Source organism: Triticum urartu, chromosome 3 (assembly GCF_003073215.2).
Source record: "Triticum urartu cultivar G1812 chromosome 3, Tu2.1, whole genome shotgun sequence".
NCBI lineage: Eukaryota > Viridiplantae > Streptophyta > Magnoliopsida > Poales > Poaceae > Triticum > Triticum urartu.
The window spans coordinates 282,135,329-282,141,331 of NC_053024.1; positions in this window are offsets into that span (position 1 = coordinate 282,135,329).

Sequence of the window (6,003 nt, forward strand, 5' to 3'; positions counted from 1 at the left end):
GGTTTCATTCCGTTTGGACTCCGTTTGATATTCCTTTTCTTCGAAACCCTAAAATAGGCAAAAAACAGCAATTCTGGGCTGGGCCTCCAATTAATAGGTTAGTCTCAAAAATAATATAAAAGTGGATAATAAAGCCTAATAATGTCCAAAATAGTAGATAATATAGCATGGAGCAATCAAAAATTATAGATACGTTGGAGACGTATCAAGCATCCCCAAGCTTAATTCCTGCTCGTCCTCGAGTAGGTAAATGATCAAAACAGAATTTTTGATGTGGAATGCTACTTGGCATAATTTTAATGTAATTCTTCTTAATTGTGGTATGAATATTCAGATCCGAAATATTCAAGATAAAAGTTTAATATTTACATAAAAATAATAATACTTCAAGCATACTAACTAAGCAATCATGTCTTCTCAAAATAACATGGCCAAAGAAAGTTATCCCTACAAAATCATATAGTCTGGCTATGATTCATCTTCACCACACAAAGTATTTAAATCATGCACAACCCCGATGACAAGCCAAGCAATTGTTTCATACTTTTTACATTCTCAAACTTTTTCAATCTTCACGCAATACATGAGCGTGAGCCATGGATATAGCACTATAGGTGGAATAGAATGGTGGTTGTGGAGGAGACAAAAAGGAGAAGATAGTCTCACATCAACTAGGCGTATCAACGGGCTATGGAGATTTCCATCAATAGATATCAATGTGAGTGAGTAGGGATTGCCATGCAACGGATGCACTAGAGCTATAAGTATATGAAAGCTCCACAAAAGAAACTAAGTGGGTGTGCATCCAACTCGCTTGCTCATGAAGACCTAGGGCATTTTGAGGAAGCCCATCATTGGAATATACAAGACAAGTTCTATAATAAAAATTTCCCACTAGTATATGAAAGTGAAAACATAGGAAACTCTCTATCATGAAGATCATGGTGCTACTTTGAAGCACAAGTGTGGTAAAAGGATAGTAGCATTGTCCCTTCTCTATTTTTCCCTCATATTTTGGACCTTTTCTCTTTTTTATGGCCTCTTTTCTTTCTCCATTTTTTTATTGTTCGTCCGGAGTCTCATCCCGACTTGTGGGGGAATCATAGTCTCCATCATCCTTTCCTCACTTGGGACAATGCTCTAATAATAATGATCATCACAATTTTATTTTCTTACAACTCAACAATTACAACTCGATACTTAGAACAAAATATGACTCTATATGAATGCCTCCGGCGGTGTACCGGGATATGCAATGACTCATGAGTGACATGTATGAAAGAATTATGAATGGTGGCTTTGCCAAAAATACGATGTCAACTACATGATCATGCTAAGCAATATGACAATGATGGAGTGTGTCATATAAACGGAACGGTGGAAATTTGCATGGCAATATATCTCGGAATGACTATGGAAATGCCATAATAGGTAGGTATGGTGGCTGTTTTGAGGAAGGTATATGGTGGGTGTATGATACCGGCGAAAGGTGCGCAGTATTAGAGAGGCTAGCAATGGTGGAAGGAAGAAAAGTGCGTATAATCCATGGAGTCTACATTAGTCATGAAGAACTTATATACTTATTGCAAAAATCTACAAGTTATCAAAGCAAAGTATTACGCGCATGCTCCTAGGGGGATAGTTTGGTAGGAAAAGACCATCGCTTGTCCCCGACCGCCACTCATAAGGAAGACAATCAAAAAATAAATCATGCTCCGACTTCATCACATAACGGTTCACCATACGTGCATGCTACGGGAATCACAAACTTTAACACAAGTATTTCTCAAATTCACAACTACTAAACTAGCACAACTTTAATATCACCATCTTCATATCTCAAAACAATTATCAAGCATCAAACTTCTCATAGCATTCAACACACTCATAAGAAAGTTTTATTATTAATCTTGTATACCTAGCATATAAGGATTATTTAAGCAAATTACCATGCTATTTAAGACTCTGAAAATAATCTAAGTGAAGCATGAGAGATCAATAGTTTCTATAAAACAATTCCACCACCGTGCTCTAAAAGATATAAGTGAAGTACTAGAGCAAAACTATATAACTCAAATGATATAAGCGAAGCACATAGAGTATTCTAACAAATTCCAAATCATGTATGGCTCTCTCAAAAGGTGTGTACAGAAAGGATGATTGTGGTAAACTAACAAATAAATACTCAAATAATACAAGACGCTCCAAGCAAAACACATATCATGTGGTGAATAAAAATATAGCTCCAAGTAAAGTTACCGATAGAAGTAGACGAAAGAGGGGATGCCCTCTGGGGCATCCCCAAGCTTTGGCTTTTAGGTGTCCTTAGATTATCCTGGGGGTGCCATGGGCATCTCCAAGCTTAGGCTCTTGCAACTCCTTGTTCCATAATCCATCAAATCTTTACCCAAAACTTGAAAACTTCACAACACAAAACTTAAAGTAGGAAATCTCGTGAGCTCCGTTAGCAAAAGAAAACAAAAGACCACTTCAAGGTACTGTAATGAACTCATTATTTATTTATATTTGTGTTAAACCTACTGTATTCCAACTTCTCTATGGTTTATAAACTATTTTACTAGCCATAGATTCATCAAAATAAGCAAACAACACACGAAAAACAGAATCTGTCAAAAACAGAACAGTCTGTAGTAATCTGTAGCTAGCGCAAGATCTGGAACCCCAAATATTCTAAAATAAATTGCTGGACCTTAGGAATTTATCTTTCAATCATATTCAAAAAGAATTAACTAAATAGCACTTTCCAAATAAAAATGGAAGCATTTCTCGTGAGCGCTAAAGTTTCTGTTTTTTACAGCAAGATATTAAGACTTTCCCCAAGTCTTCCCAACGGTTCTACTTGGCACAAACACTAATTAAACACAAAAAACACAACCAAAACAGAGGCTAGGTAAATTATTTATTACTAAACAGGAGAAAAAAGCAAGGAATAAAAATAAAATTGGGTTGCCTCCCACCAAGCACTATCGTTTAACGCCCCTAGCTAGGCATAAAAAGCAAGCATAGATCTAGGTATTGCCATCTTTGGTAGGCAATCCATAAGTGGCTCTCATAATAGATTCATAAGGTAATTTAATTTTCTTTCTAGGAAAGTGTTCCATGCCTTTCCTTAAGATAAATTGGAATCTAATATTTCCTTCCTTCATATCAATAATTGCACCAATCGTTCTAAGGAAAGGTCTATCAAGAATAATAGGACATGAAGGATTGCAATCTATATCAAGAACGATAAAATCTACGGGCACATAATTCCTATTTGCAACAATAAGAACATCATTAATTCTTCCCATAAGTTTCTTAACAGTGGAATCCGTAAGGTGCAAGTTCAGAGAGCAATCATCAAAATCACGGAAACCTAACAAATCACACAAAGTCTTTGGAATCGTGGAAACACTAGCACCCAAATCACATAAAGCATAGAACTCATGATCTTTAATCTTAATTTTAATAGTTGGTTCCCACTCATCATAAAGCTTTCTAGGGATAGAAACTTCCAACTCAAGTTTTTCTTCATAAGATTGCATCAAGGCATCAACGATATGTTTAGTAAACGCTTTATTTTGACTATAAGCATGATGAGAATTTACCACGGATTGCAACAAGGAAATACAATCAATCAAAGAGCAATTTTCATAATTAAATTCTTTGAAATCCAAAATAGTGGGTTTAGCAACATCTAGGGTTTTAATTTCTTCAATCCCACTTTCGTCAAATTTAGCATCAAGATCTAAAAACTCCGAATTTTTAGAACGCCTCCTAGGTAAAGGTGGATCATATTTAGCCCCATCATTATTAAGATTCATATTTCAAAACAAAGATTTTATAGGGGACACATCAATAACTTTTAGATCTTCATCTTTATTTTCATAGGAACTAGAAGAACACACTCTTATAAAGGCATCTTTCTTAGCACGCATCCTAGAGGTTCTTTCTTTGCACTCATCAATGGAAATTCTCATGGCTTTGAGAGACTCATTGATATCATGCTTAGGTGGAATAGATCTAAGTTTCAAATATTCAACATCAAGAGAAATGCTATCAACGTTCCTAGCCAACTCATCAATCTTAAGCATTTTTTCTTCAATCAAAGCATTGAAATTCTTTTGCGAAGTAATAAATTCTTTAATATTAGATTCAAAATCAGAGGGCATCTTATTATAATTTCCATAAGAATTGTTGTAGGAATTACCATAATTATTAGAGGGATTACTAGGATAAGGCCTAGGATTAAAATTTCCTCTATACGCGTTGTTACCAAAATTGTTCCTACCAACAAAATTCACATCCATAGATTCATTATTATTCTTAATCAAAGTAGACAAGGGCATATCATTAGGATCAGAAGAAACACTCTTACTAGCAAATAATTTCATAAGTTCATCCATCTTTCCACTCAAAACATTAATTTCTTCTATCACATGCACCTTTTTATTAGTAGATCTTTCAGTATGCCATTTAGAATAATTAACCATAATATTATCTAGGAGTTTAGTTGCTTCTCCTAAAGTGATTTCCATAAAAGTGCCTCCCGCGGCCGAATCTAAAAGATTTCTAGAAGCAAAATTCAATCTAGCATAATTTTTTTGTATAATCATCCACAAATTCAAACCATGAGTAGGGCAATTATGTATCATTAATTTCATCCTCTCCCAAGCTTGTGCAACATGTTCATGATCAAGTTGCTTAAAATTCATAATATCGTTTCTAAGGGAGATGATCTTAGCGGGAGGAAAATACTTAGAGATAAAAGCATCTTTGCACTTGTTCCAAGAATCAATACTATTTTTAGGCAAAGATGAAAACCAAGCTTTAGCACGATCTCTAAGCGAAAAAGGAAATAGCTTCAATTTGACAATATCATGATCGACATCTTTCTTCTTTTGCATATCACACAAATCAATGAAGCTATTTAGATGGGTAGCGGCATCTTCACTAGGAAGGCCGAAAAACGGATCTTTCATGACAAGATTCAGCAAAGCGGCATTAATTTCACAAGATTCAGCATCGGTAAGAGGAGCAATCAGAGTGCTAATAAAATCATTGTTGTTGGTATTGGTAAAGTCACACAATTTAGTGTTATATTGAGCGATCGTGCCAAGCAGGCAATCCAACACACAAGCAAACAAAAAGCAAGCGGGCAAAAAGAGGCAAATAGAGAAAGAGAGGGAGGATAGAGAGAGAGAGGGCGAATAAAACAGCAAAGGTGAAGTGGGGGTGAGGAAAACGAGAGGCAAATGGCAAATAATGTAATGCGGGAGATTAGGGTTGTGATGGGTACTTTGTATGTTGATTTTTGCGAGACTCCCCGGCAACGGCGCCAGAAATGGCTCGTTGTCGGGAGTCAAATCTTGACTTGCGCGAACCTCCCCGGCAACGGCGCCAGAAATTCTTCGTGCTACCTCTTGAGCACTGCGGTTGATTTCCTTGAAGAGGAAAGGATGATGCAGCAAAGTAGCGTAAGTATTTCCCTTAGTTTTTGAGAACCAAGGTATCAATCCAGTAGGAGGCTGCACGCAAGTCCCTAGTACATGCACAAAACAAATAACTCCTCGCAACCAACGCGATAATGGGTTGTCAATCCCTTCACGGTCACTTACGAGAGTGAGATCTGATAGATATGATAAGATCATATTTTTGGTGTTTTTATGATAAACATGCAAAGTAAAATAAAAGCAAAGGAAATAACTAAGTATTGTAAGATTAATATGATGAAGATAGACCCGGGGGCCATAGGTTTCACTAGTGGCTTCTCTCAAGAGCATAAGTATTTTACGGTGGGTGAACGAATTACTGTTAAACAATTGACATAATTGAGCATAGTTATGAGAATATATAGGTATGATCATGTATATAGGCATCACGTCTTAGACAAGTAGACCGACTCCTGCCTGCATCTACTACTATTACTCCACTCATCGACCGCTATCCAGCATGCATCTAGAGTATTAAGTTCATGAAAACAGAGTAACGCCTTAAGCAAGA